This window comes from Pteronotus mesoamericanus, unplaced genomic scaffold, assembly GCF_021234165.1.
Source record: "Pteronotus mesoamericanus isolate MK-2021 breed Mesoamerican mustached bat unplaced genomic scaffold, CSHL_Meso_final contig_82, whole genome shotgun sequence".
NCBI classification, from domain to species: domain Eukaryota; kingdom Metazoa; phylum Chordata; class Mammalia; order Chiroptera; family Mormoopidae; genus Pteronotus; species Pteronotus mesoamericanus.
This window is the reverse complement of record NW_026555265.1, coordinates 10,934,896-10,960,574: the sequence shown is the minus strand read 5'-3', so window position 1 is coordinate 10,960,574 and position 25,679 is coordinate 10,934,896. Positions and strand designations below refer to the sequence as shown.

Here is a 25,679-nt window from a genome sequence, read left to right as displayed (position 1 = left end):
AGAGACATGATATGTGGGCAGACACATTGTTGTAATGAAGCAACCAATCACCAGTTGTCCATAACTATGGCCTTCTGAATCATCCTAATAGTTTCTGCAGAGGAATGTTCAAGCTTAACACAAAATTTGACACAGATTTGTTGCTCTATTTGCCCAGTATCATTTGAGTGCTACAGCCACACAGTATACATGTTCACTTGAGGACATCTACTGCCCCCACTGACTAGTACAGTGAAGTCTTCATTGTTCATGTATGCACATTTCAGTCCACTCTCTTTGGTTGCCAGGTTACATAGATGTCGCACAAACCCTTCTCTTTATATTAACAATGGCCGGACTTTTTCCAGACAGACCACCTGTGTGTGTGTGTGCGTGTGTGTATGTGTATTCTACATAAAAGAAGAATCTATAACTACTTTGAGAGACTTTCACTTGACAGTTTTCTATTTTTAACAGTTGCTATGTGGTCTAATATCTAGAGACATGAAGGGTTTATTTATTTATTTAGTGTTCATTTGAGGTTTTGGAAATAAGAGAAGAGCAGAACTCATATTTTGGGGAAACAATGTTTCCTGTCTTTTCACATCTTGTACTCTGCCCAAAACTTTTGCTCTCCTTTGAAGAATACCAAGGCCATAGTTTCCCTGCCCCTCCCCCTGCACCCTGGCAATGGAGAGAATAGGAAAAAAAGAAACACTTGTACAGAAAGAAATAATCACAAGAAATATGTTTATTACATGAAAGGAATGAATAATAATAATGATGATTGAAGATAAGCAATGCTGGTTACAATGAATAATAAATGGACAATTAATTATTGTCACAGTTATTGAAAAAAAGATCTTTGATGGCCTAGAATTAAAAACTAAGCCACTTAGTTTTTCTAGAACAGCCTTAGTCTGCGACTTTTCTTCTGTCATACCATTCAGCTTAATGTGTGTCATGGATTTCCTGTTTTGTAATGAAATGATATTACTAGTTATAATAAAATAAGCCAGAATGAGGTTAATGACATTATAGATCTGCCTTTTATACCTCAAATTGTCTGCCTGGGTTTCAGCTGGTAAGGTGCTAGACACAACCACACTGAGTGTACGTATAAATATGGCACATATTAAATGAGAGAGATGTGGGTAGCTTTTTTCTCTTTTATCTGACACATATTAGAATTTGCAAAAGTGAGAAACACTGCATTAAGCTGCTCACATAACAGGGTTAATTTGTTATTGAAACATGTCTCATTCTATTTTATTACTATTAATTATGTCTGAAATATTCATAATGTACTTGAGCCTTTATATAAGTGTGAATACTAGAAAAAAAAATATATATAGTGAACAAGTATTGACCAGCTGCGAAACTTTGTGGCAGTCATGCCTTTTCTCTGTTTTGTGATGTGACTTGGACCCTTGCTGCAAGCTGGACCCATAAATTTTTAATATTTGATGGAAATATTTCAAAATTTCTTATACATTCATATACTAATACATTGGGCCAAATGCCTTCTTCTTCATTCTAGTGTTCTTATACATATCTTATTTTAATATTCTTTTTAAAAACTTTTTAAATTGTTCAAATTCATTTGTCTCAATTTTCCCGCCACCACTACCCTTGTCCCACCCACCTCCACCTCCCACCCTCAATCCTTCCCCACTTTGGCTTTGTCCATGTGTTCTTTATACATGTTCCTTGATTTGACCTTTCCCTTGTTTTCCCAGTAATCCCCTCCTTCCTTCCCTCTCTTTACTGTTGGTCTTTTATTTCTTTCAATGTTGCTGGTTATATTTTCCTCGCTTATTTGTTGTGTTGATTAGGTCCCACTTATAGGTGAGATCATATAGTATTTGTCTTTTACCCCCTTATTTCACTTAGCATAATGTTCTCCAATTCCATCAATGATGTCGTGAAAGGTAGTAGCTCTTTCTTTCTGCTGCGTAGTATTCCACTGTGTAAGTGTAGCATAGTTTTTTGATCCTCTCATTTATTGATGGACACTTAAGTTGTTTCCAGCACCTGGCTATTGTAAATTGTGCTGCTATGAACATTGGGGTGCATAGGTTCTTTTGAATTGGTGTTTTGGGATTCTTAGGGTGTAATCCCAGCAGTAGGCTGGCTCTTTCTGCCCTGGCAGGGTATGCAGCTGGTTAAAAGTATCGTCCTGATGTACACGTGTTGGAGGTTCCATTCCCGGTCAGGATACATACAAGACTCAATCAGTGAATGCATAAATGCATAAATAAGTGGAACAACAATTTTATCTCTTTCTCTCTCTCTTCCTCTCCCCCTTCCTCTCTTCTCTCTATCTAAAGTCAATAAATAAGAAATATATCCCCCTTCCATAATTTCTAAGGGTTTTTATAAAGAATGGAGAAGCATGAGTTTGTGCTGTCCAACAGCATGATCAATTGACTTAAGAGGCTGTATCTAGTGTGGATTTACATATATGTCTGTGAGTGACATATTTCAGTTTAGAGATTTGGCAAACTAGTGAAGAATCAAATTGGAAATTTTGGTATAATTCAGGAATGAGGTTCTCAGAAACAGTTAGCAGAAGAACTGGGATCTGTTCCTTGTTCTATAACTGCCTGTTTCGCCTTCTTTGGGAGAATCAATTAATTCTCCACTCAAACCAGTTTTTCCTAGCCTGGCCTATTTTTAGGTTCCTTTGATGTTAATATTCAGTGTGCCTATGACACTACAAGGTATGATGAAAATAACATATCCTCGGCATCATACATTTTATATTCATAAAGTAAAATAATATGTTTTTTGCTCCTTAGACTACAGTAATTTGTGCCAAATACAGAGTAAAAATTTATGTATACTCCAAGTTACTGTGCCATATTATACTAAGTAAAGGTTTCTATTTTCCTGCTTTCTATTTAGAAATCTCAGATGAGAGTCACTATTAATACAAATGACATTTGGAATAATCACTTATGAATTTAACTAGTGTTTGCTATATAAGGCCTGTTAGAAGGTCTCTTTTACTGTATACCCCATTATGGCCCTAAGAAGATTAATGAGGCCATTTCAGCTGCATATCAGTGGGGAAGTGCCTAAAAGATCACTTAAGGCTGTGGGAACTCAGGAGCTTTTAGGGAGAACTGTTCTCTTCGAATCAAATAACCCCTTTGCATGTTAATTAACATAAGGGGAACTGGGAGTCAATTAACACTGAAGTTTTGTGGGTGTTGATTATGTGTTGATCCATTCGAGGTCCCATTTATTCTGAAACACAAGAATATTTGCATAGAGAGTTAGATCATGAGGTAACAGGGATAAATAGGGTTCTTTCTTGTATCCTGAACACATTTTTACTCAAAACCTGGGCCATGGGCCAGCAGCATTAGCATCATCTGGGAAGTAGTTAAAAGTGCAGAATCTGAAATTCCACTGAATTAGAAAATGCATCTTAAGAGGATCTGTAGGTGATGTGAGTGCACATTCAAGTCTGAAGAGCATTACTCTAAAAGGTGCTGAAAGGAAAGAATTTCATTGCGTTATAATCTCCTAACACCATCATATTTTTATTCTCTTCTATTTAATTTTCATAATTATTTGCCATTATTTAGTTTTCTCCTTTCAGCTTTATTCTGTAGAATAGAGATTTATCATGACGGTTTTGCAATTTTAAAAGATGTTCTTGCCCTGGATTGAGCACTGACCTGTGAACCAAGGAGTCACCGGTTTGATTCCCAGTCAGGGCACACGCTTGTGGTGCAGGCCAGGTCCCCAGTGGGGGATTTATGAGAGACAACCACACATTTATGTTTCTCTTCTTCTCTTTCTCCTTCCATTACCCTCTCTCTAAAAAAATAAATAAATAAAATATAAAAAAAAAATAAAAGGTGTTCTTGCCTAAGTATTTTATATCTGTGATCTTTAAAGTGTGGATTTTGCTAAGGCTTTGTTTAATTTGGGCTCCAATATAGAGTAAAATAAGCATCTGATATTATTTCTGAAGTTCTTAAGTTAAATATTTATTCTTAAATTTCATATATATATATATATAAAATCTCTAAGTATAAACAAGCCTAATTTTACCGGATTAACAGAAATGAATTAGTCCTTTGGTTGAGTTATAAATTATGGCCTATGATAGTTTATTTTAATAAATAAATAAGAATTGTTTTTGATACATTTTTTTCATACAGCAGGTACTGTTTATTGCAGACTTCCCAGCTGACTCATGTGAGAAAGGCACTATGAAAATTAGTGAATCTAAATGGATAGATGCATTTCTTCTGATAAACAGCTAATAAAAAGAATTCTTGAACACAAAGGAGAGAAATAATCCATTTTAAATTAATTTCATTCATTTGGAGAGATATTAAAATATAAAGTAAATTTGTTCAACTCTTTGTACACCTTTAAAAATCATCATTAATATCTTGTTATCAGTTAGTTTGTGAAAGATGCCAATAAATATTGTGTGTTTTTCATCTTATTTTCAGAGACTTTAATTCTATAGCACTTTCCATTTAGTGAATATTACTATTACTATTCTGTTTTGATATTCAAAATGACAAGATTAGTGTGTGCAACATATTGGTTATAGTTTTATGCTTAATTTACACCACTAATTATGAAGGGAATGAAGAATGTTGACATGATTGCTGTGAAAGCACTATCTTTTTGAAGAATAAAATCTTTGAGAAGCAATATCAGACTATATAATCATTAACTACAGTTAAAGGCAACAGGATTTTTTTTTCCTATTTTATATGCAATTCAAGTCAATTCTTGAGCCAAATAAACTGCCTTTAGTATGTATAGCTAGTCATCAAGTACTTTTCAAACATATGGGCCCTTATAGAAGTATTTTAAGTTTATATACCCTCCTTAACACAAGGAAAGTGGGCTAGTATCACAGACTAATTGAGGTTCATGTTACTTTTCAAAATATGTATAAGTAAGTGTGCTTTGAACATATAAGTTATTTTAAAAAACAGTGTTATAGTTCCTGTAGCTCATGTAACAAACTCTCACAGACTTTATGACTTAAAACAACGGAAATTTATTCTTTCACAGTTCTAGATTACAGAAGTCTGAAATTAATATCTCTAGGCCAAGAACAACATATTATCAGTGTTTCACTTCTTCCAGAGATTCTAAAGGAGAGTCCATTCTTTGTCTCTTCCATCTTACGTTGGCTGCCAGAAGTCCTTGGCTTCTTGACACATCACTTTACTCTTCAAAGGCAATATCTTCAAATCTCTTTGCCCTTTTTTCAAATGATCTTGTCGTGTGTGTGTGTGTGTGTGTGTGTTTGTGACACCTTCTGTCTCCTTATTACAAGGATACACATGATTGTATATAAGACCCACTTGCAAAACCCAGTATCATTTCCCCTGTCTTAGTCTGTTTGGGTTGCTATAACAAAATATCACTGTGACTCTTCTAAACCAGAGAAATTTATTTCTCATAGTTCTGGAGTCTGTGGAGTCCAAGACTGTAGCACCAGCAGACTCAGTGTGCTGGTTGGTGAGGACCCATTCCTTTGTTCCTAGATGGAACCTTCTCCTTGGCCTCCCATGGTAGAATAAGCTATGGAGCTTTGTGGTGTTTCTTTAAAAAGAACACTAGTTCCACTCATGAGAGCTCAATCCTCATGATCTAAACACCTCCTAAAAGTCCCCTCTTACTACCATCACATGTGTCATTAGGATTTAAAATGTAAATTTGGGGGGACACATTCAGACCATAGCATCATCATTTTCAGTTCCTTAACTTTAATATATCTGCAAAAACGTTGCCTTATGAAGTAACATCCACAAGTTCTGTGGTACTAAGACATGAATATTTTGGGGGGAATCCACTTTTCTTGCCAACATCATATAGTGTTGAAGAAAACTCCTAGAATTTTTTACTCTTTCAATTTAGACTACTACTAAACCAATGTGTTAAGTAATGAATCTGGAAAATACTGAAATTTTTTAAAAAATCATTGACGTTATCATTCATTATAGTATCAAGATATTTCTGCATGTTAAAAAAAACTTTATGTGTTAATATACCTCAATGTCTGATCCTTTAAACATGGATTTAAAGAAAAATCGAGCTACATAGTTTTTTCCAAGGAGCTATCTGGGCTTCACAGACAGCTGGAACATTTCTACATCTGTCTATCTTTAGAAAAGACACACAGTAAAGGTTTAGTTATAAAATTGTATTAGATCCAGAGACAATCTCTGAGAATTATCTGATTTCAAAAATGTTGAAAGTATAGCAATGTATTCTTCAAATACGAATTATGTAAACAACTCTAGTAGAGCTGAAAGTCAAATGATAAAGCACTTAGCATAAAGAGCACCTTTTTTGGTAAACACCACTTATTTTTCAAAAACAGTAATTAGAAAGTGTGTGTTTCACTGGCTCACAAAAAGTTTTGCTGTTAATACTATTGAATATCTAAATGTCTCTAATATACAAGATTTAATTCATACACCTTATGTTTAATCTTGAAGTGTAATTCTTACCTACAAGATTAAAATATAAGTAACCATGTATTTGTTAGAGGAAAAAGGTTAAGAGAGATCATTAATATGTGTGTCATTTTGGCAGTTCATTTTTTATCTTTTGTAAGACTTGAGATTGTAATTTAGACCCTATACTAAATCCCATATGATTTCTGGCTTTAATAAATAGCATTTTGGTGCACAATTTCATAATAAAATTAGCAGCAGAATATTTTTTGCTATATTTAAATGTTTTACAAATACATTGGTTTCAAATAAGTTTTTTCTTAACTCCTCCATTTTTTAATGCATGAAAAATAACAGCTATGGGCACTGACCATTTAATGCATGAAAGATAATGGCTGTAGGCATAACACATTTCCCAGTTAGACAGATAAGGACTCCAAGCACTAGTACTTCTTGACTCCCTCAGCAATAGTCTCACCTTCAAAGATGCCTGTGTTCTGTATGTAAAGTGGAAATATTATACAAATTAAAGATGATGACACACGCAAATGATTTCACCTGCCTTGTGTCTGAAATACTGCAGATGCCAGTAAACGTTAGTGTTCTTTCTGTTTCTCTCCTTTAAGTTTTTTAAAGTATTAAGCATGTGGTTTTCGAATCAACTTTGTCTCCACTTTCTGCTGGGAGCCTAAAAACCTGGAAAGATCAGTGGCCATCCATACAAAAAGGACACAAATGAAATAAGATACAAGTTGTCACAGTGTTTTTTGAAGCTCTCAGAGAGATGAGCTAACCTGAAATCTGCAAGAGACAGAGGCCAGCGGTGAAAGAGGAGGGCAGACATTTGATGACATTGAGATAATGCAGCTGGACCTCAGAAGAAATGATAATGGACTATTGGTGTAGTCTGAGGGCCGTCTTGTAGAGAATGTGAAGAGTTTTCTTTCTTTTTCTTTAATTAATTAATTAATTTTTTCTGATACATTCATCTCCACCTACCCCCCACCACTTTCCCTTGCACCCTCCTTCCTTCCCTCCCTCCCTCCCTCAACTCTTCCCCTTTGGTTTTGTCCATGAGTCCTTGCTATATGTTCCTTGACTTTCCCCTTCCCTTCCTTTTCCCCGCCCCCCTCCTCCTTCCCTCTGGTCTCTGTTGATTTCTTTTCCTTTCAGTGTTGCTGGTCTTATTTTCCTTGCATCTTTGTATTGTTGGTTAGGTTCCACTTATAGGTGACATCATATGGTATTTGTCTTTTGACCCATGGCTTATTTCGCTTAGCATAATGCTCTCGAGTTCCATCCATGCTGTCGCGAAGTTTAATAGTTCTTTTCTTCTCTCTGCTGCATAGTATTCCATTGTGTATATGTACCATAACTTTCTGATCCACTCTTCTACTGATGGGCATTTAGGTTGCTTCCAACACTTGGCTATTGTCAATTGTGCTGCTATGAACATTGGGGTGCATAGGTTCTTTTGAATTGGCATTTTGAGATTCTTAGGGTATAGTCCCAGCAGGGGAATCACTGGATCAAAAAGCAGTTCCATTTTCAGCTTTTTGAGGAAATTCTACACTGCTTTCCACAGTGGCTGCACCAGTCTGCATTCCCACCAGCAGTGGACTAGTGTTCCCTTTTCTCCACAGCCTCGCCAGCACCTGTTGTTTGTTGATGTGGTTATGATGGCCATTTTGACCAGTGTGAGGTGGTAACTCATGGTGGTTTTTATCTGCATTTCTCTGAGGGCTAGTGATGCCGAGCATCCTTTCAAATGTCTCTGGGCCCTCTGTATCTCCTCCTTAAAAAAGCGTCTGCCCAGGTCCTTTGCCCATTTTTTGATTGGATTGTGTGTCTTCTTGGAGTGGAGTCGAGTGAGTTCTTTATATATCTTGGAGATAAAACCTCTATCTAATGTATCATTAGCGAATATACTTTCCCATATGGTTGGCTCCCTTTTCATTTTGCTGATGTTTTCTTTTGCCGTGCAGAAGCTTCTTATTTTGATGAGGTCCCACTTGTTTCTTCTTTCCTTTATGTCCCTTGCTTTAGGAGACATATCAGTGAAAAAATTGCTGCATGGGATATCTGAGAGTTTCCTGCCAATGTTCTCCTCTAGGACTTTTAGGGTGTTGCAACTTATATTTAAGTCTTATATCCATCTGGAGTTTATTTTTGTGTATGGTGTCAGCTGATGCTCCAATTTCAATTTTTTGCATGTAGCCGTCCAGCTCTCCCAACACCATTTGTTGAAGAGGCTATTATTGCTTCTTTTTATACTTCTGCCTCCTTTGTCAAATATTAGATGCCCATAGAGACCTGGGCTTATTTCTGGGCTTTCTATCCTGTTCCACTGGTCTATGGGTCTGTTCTTGTGCCAGTACCAGATTGTTTTGAGTATAGTGGCTTTGTAGTACAGTTTGATGTCTGGTATTGTGATCCCTCCTACTTTGTTTTTCTTTCTCAAAATTGCTGTGGCTATTCAGGGTCATTTATGGTTCCATATAAATTTTTGAAATCTCTGTTCTATTTCTGTGAAATATGTCATTGGTATCTTAAGAGGGATTGCGTTGAATCTATAAATTGCTTTTGGTAGTATGGACATTTTGAGGATATTAATTCTTCCAATCCATGAGCACGGTATATGCTTCCATTTATTTATGTCTTCCTTAATTTCTTTCTTCAATGTTGTACAGTTTTCTGCATACAGGTCTTTTACCTCTTTCATTAAATTTATTCCTAGGTACTTTAGTTTTCTTCTTGCTATGTCGAATGTTTTTTTTTTTTCTGATTTTTTCTTCTTCTATTTCATTGCTGGTGTACAAAAATGCCTTTGATTTCTGAATATTGACTTTGTATCCTGCTGTTTTGCCAAATTCACTTATTAGGTCGAGGAGTTTTTTGGTAGAGTCTACAGGGTTTTCTATGTACACTATCATGTCATCTGCAAACAATGATAGCTTTACTTCCTCCTTTCCTATTTGGATGCCTTTTATTTCTTTTTCTTGTCTGACCGCTGTGGCTAGGACTTCCAATACGATGTTGAAAAGAAGCGGTGAAAGCGGGCATCCTTGTCGTGTTCCCGATCTTAGTGGGAAAGCTTTCAGTTTTTGCCTGTTGAGTATGATGTTGGCTGTAGGTTTTTCATATATGACCTTTATTACGTTGAGGAATGCCCCACTTATTCCCACTTTGCTGAGTGTTTTGATCATAAATGGGTGCTGTACCTTATTGAATGCTTTTTCTGCGTCTATCGAGATGATCATGTGGTTTTTGTCTTTTATTTATGTGATGTATTATGTTTATTGACTTGCATATATTGAACCATCCCAAGAGTTTTCTTTTTTGCAAGCTTTTTTCCCCATGAGCAGGCCCACTCACGGAAGACTAGACTTCTAAAAATGTTATCAACTAAGTGAAGGCTAGGGAGAGGGGATTAGCAGCAACTGAAAGAAAGTCACAGAATTTTCTCTGTCTCTTCTCTTTTACGTGTTGAAGGCAAAAGAGTACTAATCATTTGTGAAATGGGAACAAATGTGGCAACTTTAGGGAAGTTTATAAATCAGATTCCCCTCAAAAATGTCACTAATGTCTGGGAAGGAGGTAAGAATCACTACTGGGTCTAGAAATAGAACTGGAAGAGAGGGGCACTTGAAAAGCCATGCTCTCAGGAACAAAGGATGCAACACCTACTGAAGGCTTAATCAGAAACTTAGGCTTAATCAGAAAATCAGAGAATACCTTTCTTCAGCATCCACCACAAAGCATGCTAGCATCAGGTAGAGGTAATGGCACAACTTGCTGTGACAGCTGCTGAAGGATTCTGAGAAATAACACAAAGACCTAATGCTAAGGGCAGAACAGAAATGAGAGAAGCCTTCTGGCAAAAAAGTCACTACCTTAAACCCAAAGAATGCTAGAAAAATTTGAAGTCTATGTGTAGTCAAGGTAAGAATAGCCACAACAAACCTCTAAGACAGTTCAGTTCCCTAGGAAAATAATGTAACCTCCTCTGTAAAGGTATAGCAGAAAAGAAGTGACAATTTGCAGGGGTAAAACTAATCACCTCAATTTCTACTGCTTTAAGCAAGTGTCCGGTCTTCAATAAAAGATTGTGAGGCATATACAAGGGCAAGAAAAATTGTCTCCTAACAGACAATTCAACCAACAGAATCATAGTCACACATGACACATGTTGGTATTATCTGATAAAGATGTGAAATAACTCATTAATAAATACGTTTGTTAGAGGCTCTAATGAAAAAAGTGGACAACAAGCAAGGGCAGATGGGTAATTTCAGCAGAGAGATGGAAAATGTAAAAAATGATCAAATGGAAATGCAAGCAATGAAAATGCAGTAAACTTCGTAAGGAATGTCTTCAATGGACTCTTCAAAGAGTAACAATATAATGTATATTCATAGAGTGTATACATAAAATGTATGAAAAAATGGTCACATGAAGAGAGGGAGTACAGAGGAATGAATATATCATTACAAAATCTTTGTACTACAACAGGAAGGTATAATGTCATTAAAGGTAGACTGGTTTAAAAATGTATACGGTGAACACTAACTTCAAAATTATATATATATAAATGAAATGGGAAAAGGGGAAGTAGAGGAAAAAACAAACCTTATGAAACAAGTAGAAAACAATTGACAATGTCATAGATTTTAATCCAAGTATATAATCATATTAAATACAAAAAACTTAAGGGGTTGATTTAAAACCAGAGATTGACAGAAAAAGATTAGCTAAAAACAAAAAGAAGAAAAATATGTTATGAAACCACTAACAAAAAAAAACTGGAGTAGATTATTGATAAAATAGACTTCAGAACAAGGAATATTGTCAGTGAAACATTACAAGAGAAAATTTTTAAAAATAAATAATCTAAATTTTCCAAGAAAAAAACTAAATGACCATATACCCAACAGCAGAGCTCTAAAATCCACAAAACAATAACTCACTTAAAGGAGAAATAAACAAAATCACAATTATATTTGAAGTAATTGACACTGTAATATTTGTTAAGGCCGTATATTACATGATTACGTATGTGATATCCTAGAACAAACAAAACTATAAGGATGGAAAGCAAAACAGTCATTATTAAGGATAACAAGTAGGGTGAAAGGTTAACAACAAAAAGTAGGACAAAAAATTGGGAGGTTGCTGAAACTCTTTCATATCCATGACTTGCTTAGGTAGATATATGACTAGGCATTTTTCAAAATTTATAGAACTCTACGTCACAATGAGTAAATTTCCATGTGTGTTAACTGTGTGTGTAAAATAGTTAAACTTCAGAGATAGTTATTACAGATTTTTCCGGAGTGATATTTTAAGATGCATTTGGTAGGAATTTCAAAGGTATTTTTGAAGCTCTTTCTTTCATCAAACATCATAACACAGTTTTAACTAAAATGATATCTTTTCAAGCCCTTTATAATTTTTTTCTGCTTGTACCTAAGAAAGAAAAAGAGTATGAATATTTATGCTGGGAATTCGATTTCTGTTTCACAGTTCTGTGAGCACTTCCAATAAATATTATTTTTAACTTACTAAGATTGCATTAAATTTAATAATTTGTGTTAGAGTAGAATTGTATTTATAAATTAAAAATGGTATTTAACTTTCCATGTTTGAAGCTCTTCTTTTAAGAAAGTTAGCATATTCATTTATTTACATATGAAGTCATAAATTCCTTACATAAAAAGACTTTAGATCAATTGCCACTGTTCACTAGTAATTGCTTTATTTAATAGATATAAATTAACATCAATCAACAGTTGTAACATTTGCATTTTAATGTAATTCTTGAAGCGATGAATACTTCTTTAATCAGGGTTAATGTAATACAATTATGAAATGAACATTTGATTAGTACATTTAAATATCAATGTAATAAGTAACCACCAAATTAATTAGTAAGGAAAGTGCATTTAATACTGTTCTTAGTTAAAACAATTGCATATAACATAGAATGAAGAAAGAACATCCTAGTCCCCCATGCTTTTTATTTATTTCTTTGAAAACTCTGTACATGAAATCAATAATTAAAATTTTGAAAGCAAATTATATTGGGAAAATATTTTTTAAAGGTTATATTTCAATATAGACAAAACAAATCTGATGGTGCTCTTTCATAAAGGTTATATATAAAAATTAGAAGAAATTACAATTCATAAAATTAATGGTATGCTCTCTACCAGCTAACATAAGAGAGGGTGGAATTTGTGAATGTAATATTTCATTTAGCAAATATAAATTGTGCATGAGAATAAAAATAAGAACTCTAAGGAAATTTTTTATTATGTAAGCTGTTTGTTACTGAGAAATAAAGTTCAACTTTTTTATTGAAATCTGACAACTCATACATATAATAAAGATATTAACTGGGTGTATAAGTAACAGATGAGTAATATCTAAATAAATAAGTCATTATTTATTTAGAAATAGAACTAAATCTCCAGCTACCTCCACCTCACATATATAAATAATTAAACTTGATATGACTTTATTGAGAGTATTTTAACAATTACCTGGAAAAAATAAAATTGTGCGGGATCTTTAGGTCCTCAAAAATCTGAATAATTTTTCAATAATTGGAATTGAAAATAAGCTCTATAAGCAATATCTTGGGTAGCATTTTCCCCCTTTTCAAGTGAGAATTTGTTAATGCAGATGAGAGAAAAAAATGTTTTATTCTGATTTTTCAAGGAGAGTAAGGATGGAAAAGAATATAAAATGAAGAAAGGAAAAATAATTTGTAGTGCTTGGTGCAATAGAAAAACTCAAAAACTTTTCAACATGGCTGAAGTACAGCATTAGATCAAACTTGGAGACCTGTGCACACATAGGTACACCACATGTTCATGAACCTGGCTTTAGAAATAAGGCTTATTACAGTGGGTAGTGCCATTTTCCTGGGGATACACTGTATAAAGAATTTGTAGCTCCAAAAGAAGTTTTTAAAAATTATTTTTATTAATTTTCAAAAACATTTGCTTACACAAAATAATTTGGTTAGGGAAGTAAGGAGTGCATTTCTCAAGAAATGGTGACTGAACTGATTTAAGAAGAAAAATTTTAAAGAAGGTTAGAAACTAGCAAGAAGGTGGAACAGCCTCTGTAAGAACACTGAGTCAGGGAGACAGAAAAACAAGCTTGAGAAGCGAAGCAAGACCGCTGTGGCTGAAGCCAGGAGAGAGTGAGGGAGGGGAGGGGCTCAAGGTTGGGGCAAAAATCAGATTGTGCAGGGTCTTGTAGGCCATGGAATAATTTACTTCTTTTTCTAAATGAAAATAGAAAGCATGTTAAAAAAAAAGTGTTAGAAGACACAAATTTAAAAAGATCACTAAAGCTTTGAGAAAATGTTTGAGAGAGTATTAGTTTTTTAATGGCATGTAAGAAATTACCATAGACAACAACTTAAATCCATACTCCTTTATTATTTCACAATTTCTTTGGTTAAGAAGTCTGAGCACAGCTTTTGGCTCCTCCCTGCTGCAGTGTCTCACTAGACTAACCGGGCAGGGTTGGCTCTGCTGCATTTTCTGGTGTCTGCTCCCTTAGGGAGAGAGTGCATTTATTTCCAGACACACTCAGGTTGCTGGCAGGACTTATTTCCTTCTGACTATATGGATGAGGATCCTTGTATTTGCAGCCTACCCAGTGGAGGCTGCATTCAGTACCTAGGAGCCAGTCAGGTTTCCTTGCCACGTGAATGTCCACCACACTGCTGGGTACTTCATCAGGCCCACAGGGAGCATCCCTTGCCTAGGAATTGGCCCAGTCCCTCCTTTAAGGGGGTTTCATCTGATTATATCAATTCCAACCAGTATAATTTGCCTCTTGAATAACTGAAAATCATCTGATCTGGATCCTTAATTATATTTTCAAAATCCCCTCAGCCTTGACATGTTGTGTGTAAGTATGTGTGTCTCTACAAATCCAATATTAAATGGTTGGTAAAAAAGATTAAGACTAAAAATAAAGCTGAGAAAAGGGAGCTAGAGAAGAGGAAGGAAACCAAGACACTGTTTTAACATAGGAGCTAAAGGAGAGAGTGTTTCAAGGAGAGGGAGGGTGTGTTGTATTAGTGATGTAGAGAGGTTAAGTAATATTAGCACCAAAATTTCCTAGTCCTCTGCTGATATGTGGAGGTCACTGGTGATAAGATAAGTTGCTTTGATGAAATTATAGGGTCAAAAGAGAACTGGAATGTACTTGCGAAGGAGGAAGAGATGTAAAAGCAGAGCAGGGTGCTGATGCTCTTACAGAAGCTTAACTCTCAAATAGAGATGAGAGAGATGATATATAGACAAGAATATGGATTGAGGATTTCTTTTTTCTTTTTTTTTTATTTTAATCAGAATATTGAGTGTTTCTAAAAGGATTTTGTTTAAAAGGACATGTCGTGTGTACAAGACAGAAAAGGGATAATTGAAAAAATGTAGTTCTGGAGAAGCCATGATGAACTGAGATTTAAGAACAGGTAAGACGAATGCCGGATATTAGGTGGGCCGTATCTTTGGTTTTATCTATAAAAAAGGGCAAGAAAAAAGTGATTTGGGTATTTTGTTGTTGAAACACCTCATCTGAAGGTTAATTTCTTTCTTAACTTTCTTTAAATTTATTCCATGAACAAAGAAGTAATATGTCCTGGTAGGAGTGGAGAAGGGAGATTTAAGGAGAGTAAAAGATGTTTGAAAATGTGATTGTAAAGCCTAAGAAAGAGAAACAAACATACTAACAGGCAGTATTGGGATTCTTTTTAAAGATGCTACTGCTAGGATTATTGCAGAATCATTCTATATTGTAAAACTTCCTTCATGGAGTTGATACACTTATAAATATACAAAATTTCTTAAATTTTTATTTTGATAATAATTTATCAAAATGTAAAAATAATATTTATCTACAATTGTACAGTGAGATATTATAACCCATTCCACCATTCTTTTGACACTCTCTCTGTAAATGGTGATTCTGACTAATATGTAGCTTGTAGATAAACTGCATGTTTGTATTAGAACCCTAGGAATTAACTTCAAAAGATACAGACTCCCACCTTCAAGCATCCCAGTTCTGGATTTTCTGACCTTCAATTGTAGATCCAGGATGACATGAATCCAGGATGACTAAACAGGATTATGCACACTGGACGGTCACTTCCATTATCAGAATGGATTGTGCTGATCTGCACGTAGAGCACTTTTCAGCCCTCTTCCTTTATCTTTTTGTTCTGCTTCTCCTGTCCCTTCACATAAAAACTTCTGCCTCCAGTGAGATGTGAAAGTGGACTTTGAGACAAGAGTTCCTTGTCTTCCAGGTGGGCAGCATCTGATTAAACCACTTTCCTTTACATCAGCACCTGCCTCTCCAGTATTGGCTTTCAAAACCACAGGCAGCCAGACCTGCATTCGGTTATATCATTATTACTGGGTTTTGGTACAGTACGCCTTGTACTTCTGACAGTATTTGCTTCACATAGCTGGATGTAAATAAAGGCCTCCTTCAGGATAAAATCCAAATGTCTCGCTTTGATATACAGAGCCTTGGACAACTTGTTTTGTAACAATGTCTCCACCCACATTCTTCCTTTATGCCCCCATTTGCTCCTCTCTAGCCTCACTTCCTGTTATTCTACCCATATTTCCAGCCCCCTCTTGCCTCAGAAATGTAGGATAGGTTGTTTCTTTCTTTTTTTTTTTTGATCTAATCTTTCCTCAGACCTTCACTCTCCCTGGCTCTTCACACACCTGCATCCTTCTTCATCTTGAGGTACTTTAAAGGTTAACCCTAAGTAACCCCTTCTATGACAGTGCTGTTTAAAGTAACTGTGTCTACTCCATCCTTCCAGCTACTTCTATTACATTATTTTGCCTGTTTCCTTCAGAATACTAACCAAATTTTGTACTTACTTCATTTATTTATTGGGCTCTGTGTATACTGTTGGATTTTTAATCAAAATTTAAACCCCAAAAGGGCGATTGTCTTCTCATTTACTACATTTATTTCCTACCTTGCTCTTATTAAGGGTAATTTTTTTTTACATATTTCTGTGTAGTGGTATTTTTATGTGTGAGCTTGTGCAGGTTAGCTTCTAAAGTGTGTAGAAAGATAGATATCACATAGAGTCAACAATATCATTACATTTCCCTAAAATGGAGCTATTTCAGAGACCAACCCCCTCAAACATTCAGTGAGGCCCAACACAGCCAGTTTCCCTCCAGAAAATATTGGATCAGATTATTATTTCTTTATTTAATTATAAAATAAGTTTTATAGTCTGAACATAAAAACACCTTACTGTAAGAAAAATATATCTTAAAAACACCCTCAGTGAACATTCAGGATTGCGACAAGGTGCACACACTGTAAACAGCATAAGGAAATCAAGGTGAAAAAAGCAGCAGACTTGTGAGTCCCATCTCATTTTATGAAGTAAGAAGATTAATAAAAGGCAGAATTCTACAAAATATTTGTTTCTTGTTCTCTTTTACACTTTATTTTTGTTTTACTTTCCTACTTTAAAACTCACATAGTTAAATTTATGTAAAAAAGTTCCTTCTTCATTCCCCATGCATTATTATCAAATTAAATAAATAAATAAAAGTGGCTCTAAGTCCCTTTGTGGGAGAACTAAAGTCATTTCTACCATACACAATTGCTGTAGTGTTGCAGAGACCTTCCTTTTGAGGATCTGGGGTCTCTCTTTCTACCAAAGTGTTCTGAGTCTGAAAATTGACTCTAGTTTGCAAACTGAGTACAGGATTGTGAATTCACAGTACAGGGGTTGACCTTGGCGTCTGCTAATGCATTTTTCATCTCATTTGACTATAAAATATTAAGCAACACCCCTGTTTTTATCTCTGTCCTCATCTCTCTGTCCGCTAGCAACATTAGCTACCATCACAGATAACCTGAAGATAGCTCACCCTGGACTTTTTTTTTTAATGGTAATGACTTCTGCCTTACTTTTGATGCTTAGGTATTGCCAACTGGATGAGGAAATTTGTGATCACTGATGGGAAATAGTTTTTTGGGGGGGGAATCAAGGGGCTTTTATGTCATTTGAGATTTCAGTTATGAACAGATTATCTAATCTTGGAAATTTAATCAACAGGATTCCTCTCAAGAAAGGAATAGTTTAGAAGAGAGGGACTCAAATCTTTACTGAGCTTGTATTTTGAATATGAGATATTTTATATACTCTGGAAATACCTTATGTTTTTCAAAGAAAGTATTTTCATTGTATATTCTTGTTTATTAGCATCTGTCATCAATTCTATTAAGCAATTTACAATGCATTGTAACCACCCCAGAACACCTGTCTATTATCTATGTAGCTATGTATCTATTTATCTATCATCTATCTACCTAGAAATAAATGAACTGTTATTAGTTTCTGTTTATAATGAATTATGTCATATTCTAAACATGAAGAACTACTTGCCATTGTTATATTTATTAAAAAAGGTTCTCTCCACAAAATTGAAAATTTTAAACTTTTATATAGAACAATGTTTCTATATGAAAATAATTCACCAGTACTGTGATGTTGTGCATTTTTCATACTATTCCCTTAATATTCAAATGTAAGAGAAATAGTTTAGTGGCAGGTCATGTCTGCAAAGATATTTGCATTTTTTCAATATCTAGTTTTCTGATATTCCACGTATCATATTGTCACTATTCAAGTGCAATAAATGCAAAAAATATTTTTTCTTTATATTGCTAAGATTTTTTTCACTCCAAAGATAAAATTTCAATAGGCAGAACATGTCTACCAATTCAAAGTTATATTAAATTTGAAACTACATTTTAAAGTATGTGTGACTTGTTAAGCAAAAGCCTATTAGATCTCTGTTTTAGTAGAAGAAAAGGAGAATAAGTGAAGAAGAATAAATGTATACAGAATAAAGCTTGGTCTAATCATTTATTTATTTATTTACTTTAGAATTTTTTAATCATATGACTGCCAATCTTTGTGAAAAACATGCATATACTTGTTACAGAACATTCTTAGAATTAAGCTATTTTTTTCTTTATTTAGTTTAGAATTTTTTAAACATACGCCTGCAAATCTTTGTGAAAAACTTACATATACTTGTTACAGAACATCCTTAAAATTAATCTATTTTTTCTTACAGTGATTTTAGAGAGTAAATATGAGCAAATACTTGAAAAATATACCATAGGTAAGTGTTACATGCACATATCTTTAAGTTAAATTTGACAATTTACTGTGATTTAATGTTTAGATTTCTGAGCAATTAAGTAACTATTTTTATTGATAAAATGGACACTTACTAGGAAAAAGGAAGTCATTTTGAAAGAAAAACAGCAATTGCTAACATGGCATTTAAATTCATGAAGTAGGAAAATGTAGAAATGATTATGATTGATGATAAACTATAAGAGGAAGAATATTATTAAATCCTAGGACTTTACAAAAATTATGCAAGCATAGTAAAGGAGAAAATATATTCAAGGTTAGAGTTTTCCAGAATTTTATTTAAAAATGCAATAGATTATATTACCAATTTTTTTTCTTTTAGGTATTATGATACAATTGCAATTACTTCATATATATTTATTTTACAGTCAAGTTTAAGATGGTAATTCACAAAAAGTAGTTATACCGTGGGACAAAAGTAGGTTTATAGTTGTTTGTATGGAAAATAATACCATAATTAATAAATAATAATACAAGAATAAAATCTATGTTTTGCATACTCACAATGGTAAATCTACTTTTGTCCTACTCTATGTATCTGCTGAAAAGCTTGGAAAAAATCAAGTGTTGTAATCTGTCAGGTCTATTAAAGAGCTAATAGAACCAGGAACTTGAAATAAGAGTGACCTACTGAGATGAAGAGGAAATCCCATGGTTCCATTTCATACCTTCCATTCTGGCCTAAGAACTTTACGCCACTCAGAAATCACTCAATTAGTGATGTTTTCTGGAGAGAGACTTTCGAGTTGTTGCTCCCCCATGTGTGGGTACTTACCTTCTAAGAGAAAAAAAAAATAAAAAAAAACAAAAACAAAACAAAACAAAAAACCCTCTTACCTAAGATACTGTCAGGCTAATAGTGGGGTAATGTCTTGACTAGAGGTGAGTAGTCCAACATCACCATAAGAATGGAGACAGAGAACAGGCAGATAAAGAAACAATATTATTCTATCAAAAAATTTCATTATTTGACTAAAAATATCTTGTGGTCTTTTGGTAAGTAAATTTTTCCAACTTCATTTCCTTAGACAGTGGTGATTTTTAGAAGACCAACAGTAATAATATTATTGTTTTTTTTTACCTATATGCATATTTTCAAAATTTAGGCCAGCAATATAAAATTCTAACCATTTTCATATCAACTACAATATTTTTGCCTTACATAATATGCCTCAATACTCCTTAATACTTTTCCTTAACTGGATTTTAAGATGACTTACTTAGTTGTAAGGTAAGGATGGATAAATGGGAGCTTTAGAAATTTGAAAACCGCCCTACACTACACTGCTGAGAAGCTCTCCATGTCACTAATCGGCATTTACTGGCTTGGACAGTGCCTTTGGGTTTTTCTCCATTATCTGTCCCCTGATTTCAATCTGGATGGTGTGTAGGGAAACAGCTAATTCCTCTAGAAACTGCATATGAAAAGGAAACGAAGAGCTGAAATACCTTAGTTTTCAACATTTTTTTCCAGACTAAACAAGTTTCTGATTGAATAGTTCCCTTGCCACTGAATAGTAATGTCTGACCCATAGAAGCAAAAGTACAATAAATGTACTCAGGCTACGCATATACATATGAGTGTAGGCTGATGGAAGGGATTTTATTTCTGCAGCATCATCTGAAAGAAATAAACTTCTTTCTTTCAGATGTAGAAAGAGAAGAAGCTGTGTAGCCTCTTCTACAATTTTTTAGGTTATGGTAAAACATGAACATATTTACAAAGCTTTTCTAAATTGTTTTTATAAGGAGGGTCATTTGATTTGCATTCATTTATCAAAATTGTGTACTTTAAGGTTTGTTTTTTTTTACCAGTAGAAATCAGCTCATTGATATTCACAATCAGTTCAACTCCTTAATTAACAACCTTTTGAACATAGTTTCTTTGCATTTCAATAATTTAGTTTTCTCTAGCACAGCCTCACCCTTTATATGCCTGGTGGTAAATTTATATTAGCTTCTGGGTAAGTCTATTAGAGTTCTTAGGCTTTTTTAACTTTTTAGTACTTATTTTTCATTTCAGTGCTGTCTGAATGCTGATAACAGACCAACATTTCTATTGGAGATATTGATTTGAAATTTTAAAACATGTATTGAATGTCTTTTTTTATGGTAGTGCTATTTAGGCCATAAAAATATATTAAAACATGAGAAATATTAAAATTGTTTCTTCCCTGTTAGTGAGGTTAATTTTTTCACAAAGTTTTCCAAGAAAAAAGAATCTTAAGTAAAATGTTTTATATATAAGAGATATGTGAATAGCATCTTTCTATTAAAAAATAAAATTCACAGCTACCTCTGTCTTTTCCTTGTTTGTGTGTCTGACTCATGGCCTGCTGTAAACTCCCTTGCTTTTAAAAGAAGAAACATGATATAGGAGAAAAGATATACACGGAAACCAAAATAAGAATAAAGACTATCTATGCAAGTTGATTTAGGTGAGATTATAGACCACCTGTATCTACCTAACTTAGTTGTTTATGTAATATATTTTTGACACAGAAAGATAAAAGTATAAATTAATAAATAACTTTACTGGTCTTAGTTTATGGGACACAACAATTTATTAACAGTGTACCTATTACATAACAATTTACTTATCTAGAGTCATAGCAAGACCCTCATCTCTCTGTTTCCACCAATCTTAAACCATTGTTATCAGGAACCTTGCCCACTGTCCTAAATTCCTTGCCTTGAAAGACGTCTCTAAACCACTAGAGGCTATTGTGAAGCCCTGTGAATAGGCCACTTCTACCTTCCCCTTCTGAGACACCAGACCCCTCAAGGTGGTAATCTCTCTTAAGCAGAAACTTCTAATTATTAGAACCTAATACCTTCAGACTTGGTTTAACAGGCTGCCTGGTGGCAGTTAGGGGAGTTCAAACAAACAGACCAAAACCACGATAAAAAAAAAAAAATCAAGCCTGTGTTCAAGTTTCAGCTTCTTGTTATTTACTGAATATTTTTGTACTTCCTCAGAATTCAGAAGGAGAAGTGCTAAACACCATGTGACCAAATTTCAAGATAAGGCTTTTATGGAAGTAATTATGGTTAATGAGGTCATGGGGTGGGGCCCTCATCTGAAAGAGATTAGCGTTTTTATAAAAAGAAACACCAGAGATTTCTCTTTTTCTTTCCCTTTCTTTCCCCCTGTGGGAACTCTGTGAGAAGGTAAGCATCTGCAAGCCAGAAAGATTTCACCAGGACTCAACCTTGCTGGCACCCTGATTTTGGTCTTAGAGCATTCAGAGCCATGATAAAATAAATTTCTGTTATTTAGGCCACCCAGTCTGTGGTATTTTGCTATGACAGCCCAAGCTGATTAATATGCTTCCTAAGTAGCTAAAGGAATAATTATTGCAGATGGTTTAATCTCTTGAATCACATTTTTCTCACTTATACTTTATAGATAAGCATATTACTCTGCATACCTACAAAAAAATTTAGCAGGAATTAAATGGCAATGTATGTTAAAATACTTTTCAGAAAATAATGCACTTTATAAACGTTAGTGCAAGGGTCATTGCTATTGTTTTTTATCCTCACCTGAGGACATGCCTACTGATTTTAGAGAGAAGGAAAGAAAGGGAGAGAGGGAGGGAGAGAAACATTGAGGTGAGAGAAAACATCAGTTGGTTGCCTCTCATAAACACCCTGGCCCAGACTGAACCTACAACCTCGGCATATACCCTGACTGAGAACCAATCCTGTGAGCTTTTGGGACACTCCAACCAACTGAGCTGCACCAGCCAAGGCGGCTATTGCTATTTTTAATTCTGGTTGTGTTTATAACTATTAGGATGAATGAATTTGTGTTCATTGATCATTAGAAAAATAACTGCTGTTTTCTTCTTTGTTTGGGAAAATTAGGTTTGATCAAAAGCAAATTAACTGTTAGGTAGGATAGATGGCAAACAAAGGCAGGGAGGAGAAGGGATGTAAGTCCCAGCCACTGACTCAGCAGTCCCTGAAATTCTGTGTATCTTTTCCATTATCTGAGAAAGAAAGCCTTTGAAACTGCTTTCATCCCAAGGCCTGAAAGGCCGGAAAGGGCCCACAGTGCCTAAAGGAAGAAACCCATTAATACCTTTTGGTATTCCTGCTCAGTCCTGGAAAGCTAGCGCCACCTTTATCTGTCAATCAATATGTAACCTCTTCACCCTCCCCCATCTCTCCTACTATGTAAGTCCTCCGAACAAAGGACTTGGGGCTTGGCACTCTTGGTTCTCTGGCTGGCAGGCCAGGCCACTTGGCCTCTGGCCATGAGTGCACGTGCCACCAGGGCCCTCCCCGCCCTGCGCTTGCCACCCCAGCCTTTGACCACCCTTACCTTTGCAGCCTTACCTTGCTTCACCCTGAACCTATGCCTTTCAGCCCCCCAGCCCTACCTAAACTAGGCCCATTCTCTACCCTGAGAATGGATCACCAATGAAGCCCTGCTTGCATGCTAATGCTAATAGATCTTTAATTCTCTACTACATTGGTGAGAAGAACTGAGTTTCTGGGAGTTTCTCCCATAACATAATTAAGAAATAAGAAAACACAATATTGGGAAAAAACTGTGCATGAATATTTTCACAGTTGTACATGGTCCAGGCTTTATGAGCAAAGAGCACTAACAAAATTGATTAAATGAAGGACAAATGGCAGACATTATGGACTGCTCACATCCCCACATTAAAGCCTTAAGCAAAGAGAATTTTAAATCATAGAAACAAGAAGCATGAACTATAACTGCTTCTACACTGACAATCACAACTTTGGCCTCTCCTATTGTGTAATGTTCTGGAATCTGAGATTTGTTTCACAATCAGAATTTAGAATTCAGTATTATTTATTTTTTGCCATGTTTCTTTAAAAAAACGAAACTTTTTTTTTTTTTCGAGAAAGAGCATGCTTTGTTGGGAACGGAGCACCGCACAATGGGCACGCTACACGGGATGCTCAGAGAGGCACAGAAGTGCCCAGAAAGTGTGGCTGACAGAGAGCAACTGGAATGGGCACCACTGGGCAACTTCCCCAACCTCCTCCCTCCACGGGGTCGGACTCTCCCACCCACTTTCCCGGAGGTAACTGTGGTTTGCTACAGATAGAGCCCCTCAGGAGTGCCTTCTTGTTTTTTATAGAGAACATTTTCCTTCGATTTTTTGAAGTCTTCATTTGTTACTTTCATGCTACATTCTCTCAAGGCTACCAGACTAGCTTCTGTACAGATTGCCTTGCTGTCAGCACCGGAGAGGTCGTCTGTAGTCCTGATCTCGTCGTCTAGTGTCATGTCATCAGCCAGCGTCATTCTGCTTGTGTGGATCTGAAAGGTGCGTTTCTTGGTCTTTACGTCAGGCAGAGGGAACTCGATCTTCCTGTCGATGCCGCCTGGCCTGATAAATGCTGGATCTAGAGTTTCTATTCGGTTTGTGGCCATGATAACTTTTACATCCTTTCTTGAATCAAATCCATCCAACTGTTTTAACAGTTCCAACATTTGTTGAATTTCTCTCTCACCACCAGAATTTGAGTCATATCTTTTAGTCCCGATGGCATCAATTTCATCAATAAACACCATGGATGGTGCATGTTCCTCAGCAACTGGAAACAACTCCCTAAAGAGTTTGGGCCCATCGCTCAGGTACTTCTGAATAAGTTCGGAGCCAACCACTCTCAAGAAAGTAGCTGAGGTTTGGTTTGCTACTTCTTTGGCTAATAAGGTTTTACCTGTGCCAAGTGGACCATAGAGAATGACCCCCTAAGAGAGCTTTATACCCATCTCTTCATAATATTCAGGATGAGTAAGAGGAAGTTCCACAGATTCCTTAATTTCCTGGATTTGGTTGTCCAACCCCCCAATGTCAGCATAGATCTCCTGCAGGGCCTTCTCCAGCTTCATCACTGTGATCAAGGGATCCCTGTCATCCATTAGCACCCCAATCACAGCATGCACCTTGTGGGCGAGCAGGACCCAGAAGCCTGGTTCCAGCAGGTCTTTGTCCACAAATGAAAGAATACTGACATAGTGTTCTGAGCCCACAGATGTAGACACAATGGAGTGATTGTCATCAATGATCTCTTCCAAGGTTCCTACCAATATTGGGGTCCCCTCAGATCATGCACCTTTGATCTTTCCTCCTCTTGCTTTTCTTCTAAAGGCTTCATTTGTTCCTGATTTCTAATGAATTCTTCCTCCATGAGAAGAGAGTCTTCAATTCTCTCTAAATTCAATAATTTTAACTGGCACTGAGTGTGAGGTGTCACCAGTGGCAGTTTGCTGGCAGCATCTCATCCCCTTGTTTTCTTCTTTTTCCCCTACAGGAGGTTCATATTTCTTTTTCTTGTCCTTGTCATCCTTCTTGTCACCTCCAGGACCATGACTGCCACTCTGACTTTGACCCATCTTGACTCTGTTGCTCTAAAAGCTAAACTTTCATTATTATTCTGCTCTTTAGAAAACCTCAGTAATTTCTTAGTTGACTTTCCAAGTAATCACTAGCACTAGTTTACATAGGTTTAGGTCTTTATAAGATCAGAAACTCTTAGAGCCCAAATCTCTCATTCATATCTAGCCAAAGCTTTCAAATCTGTCATTTCTATAACTCTGTAAAATTTCTCTGGTGGAAAGTTAACAGTAAGGTTTACATTTCAACTTACCTTTACTATTTAATAAATATAACATACATATCCCAGGAGGTGTTTTTCACTCAAATATTAAACTTACCTACTATTTTAAGTGCTTTCTGGAGTTTGAGAATTATGTGTATTTGATATTCTGTGTTGGCTATTTTGAAATAAGTGTGCTTTTGAAAACTAGTTCTGAAAGAAAATAAGTTATAGTTGAATATACCATCAGCTGCTCTATTTCATTTTAGGCACAACTTTGCAATATGTTCAATATTAAGAAGTCTCTTATAATTTCTGCTTCCATTGTAAGCTTTTTCAGTTGTAGTATTTCTCCCACGAGTGACTAAAGGAGCCACTGGAATTATAGAGAGAAAAAGAAATAAAATCCTTCATTC

At 35.4% G+C, this 25,679-nt stretch overlaps 1 pseudogene; it reads right to left on the bottom strand.

Annotated features, from left to right (window-relative positions):
• Nucleotides 1–23,755: 23,755 nt before the first annotated feature.
• On the bottom strand, nt 23,756–25,060 carry LOC129079992 (26S proteasome regulatory subunit 4-like; annotated as a pseudogene).
• Nucleotides 25,061–25,679: the final 619 nt, after the last annotated feature.